Source organism: Cyprinodon variegatus, unplaced genomic scaffold, assembly GCF_000732505.1.
Source record: "Cyprinodon variegatus isolate N-32 unplaced genomic scaffold, C_variegatus-1.0 Scaffold1761, whole genome shotgun sequence".
Classification (NCBI taxonomy): domain Eukaryota; kingdom Metazoa; phylum Chordata; class Actinopteri; order Cyprinodontiformes; family Cyprinodontidae; genus Cyprinodon; species Cyprinodon variegatus.
In genome coordinates this window covers 90,036-92,363 of record NW_015152214.1, presented here as the reverse complement: position 1 = coordinate 92,363, position 2,328 = coordinate 90,036, and positions in this window count along the sequence as shown.

Sequence of the window (2,328 nt, the reverse complement as noted above, 5' to 3'; positions counted from 1 at the left end):
AAAGAGGGTTAAGAACCGTAAACTGTGTTAAAAAGAACAGAAGGATTATGTCTGTTTGATGACAACATTTTCCAGAAATGTTCTTTTTTCTTCTTTAACTGTGTTTTGGTAATGATGCCAGCAATCCTTCATGATCTGATGGGACAAATGAAGATGATCTTTTTTCCATCTTTGTTCTGCTCGGCGAGAATATTAATATTTTATATGCGGACGCACTGTATATACCCCATGGACCTTTTCCTCCTTTTGGAATCTTCTTTTGACTAACTAGCCCATGTGACAGGTGAATTTCTCCACTGTGAGATTAATAAAGTATATCTTATTTTATCTTAGATCTAATGTGTGGCCTTGATCACATATAAAGTTCAGGATTGTTAGGCATTATAAGGCAGTTTTTGAAATGGTTAAATAAATTGAAGTCGGTGTAATGATGAAAACTATTTAACCATCAGACTTTATTTTTTGTTAATCTAGAATACCAATATCTAACAAAAATGTTTACCTTTAAAGTAAAACCCTCTGTACATGCTGCATCAGCCTCAGTAGTCAGCCCTGAATAGTTATCTCATTAGTTATTCTTTTCATTTAATAAATAGGTTATAATTGTCCATATTAAAGATGCATGCAGGGTTAAAGAAAACAATATGAGACATTAACTTTTTTTTTTTTTTATATATAGTACTAGCAAGAACTAAAAACTATTTACATCACTCCCAAAGAGGGACAATTATTCATTTCTAAAGTGTTTTCTGCAATCTGTTAATCTGATATCTATGGGTTAAATTCAAATGATGTTATGTCTGTAGATGTTTATATACAGCAGAATGTACATATTGCAGTATTTGGCTTCAGACAAGGTGCAAGATGCTATAAAAGGCCCCTTTTCTCTGTTAAATTCTCAGAGATTCCCCAAAAAAGGGGGTAAGCTCCGCCCCCAATGTTCCCAGGTCCAGGAAACGCCCCTGTGCCTCACCTTTGCTCTGAGGGTCTAGGATCTTTACTGAAGCCTTCAGGAGAGCGTCTGGGTGATGGAGACTCTGCTCTGTTCTCCTCTGTGTTCATAACTATAACTGATGGTCTCTGCAGACATGAAGTCAATCTGAGAGGAAAACAGAGACTCTCAGTTAACATGTGGTTCAGTCCCAGTGTTCCCAGTTAGCTGCTCTCTGNTATCATACACAAAACAGAGTGAAAAACATAAGTAAGGGCCTTCTTAAACGAAGAACTAGATTAATTTGTGACAAACGGGGTCCACAGCACAGCTGTTTGGAGAGATTAGTTGGCTGCGTGGTTGCCCGATCAAAATACCGCAAATGTAAACAAACGGGTCAGAATAAAGGTTATAATTTATCCTGGCCTAATATCTATCCATCACACATGTGTTGTCTGTGGATAATGTGAAATATTATGAGTAATTTAAGTTTGGGGATTAAATAAATGCATCGTGAGGATCTGAAAGCGTCAGAATCTGCAGAGTGTCACAGATTAACTTGTGATCCAGTGGATCTGGAGGAATATGGGCTGTAAAACCCTTCATCTCCTGGGATGTTGTTTAGATGTTATTTTCTTATCCTCAATTAGTGTTGTAGCAGGCTACTTTAAATTTTTAACTGTTATTGTTGATTATTTTTCTTACCGCAATTACGAACCTGTCATGATGTGTGACCATGTTCAGTCAGCTGTCATGTTATTCCCTTCTGTTGTTTTGAGGACGCCACATTATTTGGTTTGCATGCAGAACAACTTTAAATCATTCACGTTTTTCAAGTTACTGGCAATAGAAGATTGTTTTGTCTACTTTTTACTATTAGTCAAAATAGTTTGCTTTCTCTCATCGCTGAGGCTCAGAAACAAACAGATAAACAACAGCAGGACAAGTTCCTCAAACCTCTGTGTGCGGGTTTGGAGAAATCGCTAAAACCTGCTTTATGCTTTCTTAATGCAATTAAATACCTTTGTAACGGTGACTTCTTCAAATCTCAACGTATTTCATATCGATCAGATAACAAAATAATTTGTAGTTCTTAGAGTCTACACGCAGTTTACTTCCTGTTTGAGGAGAGGGGTCCTGAAAACCCCCGCCCACAGACACGTCTGCAAAAATCAGCGGTTTTCCAGCTGCTGTCGCCAGTTGATCTGTCACACCGGAAGTGTCCCAAGGCGGCCATGAATCGGTCTCCGCCAAGTGACGTCAATTGTTTACCTCGGGCCCGGTGCATCGTGGGAAAACCACCATATTAGGTGGAAAGTCGAGATAAGCCACACGCGGCTGTTGTTTCGGCACAATTATTTACCAGAAATGACACGATCGTTTTGTGTGAGAGGCTG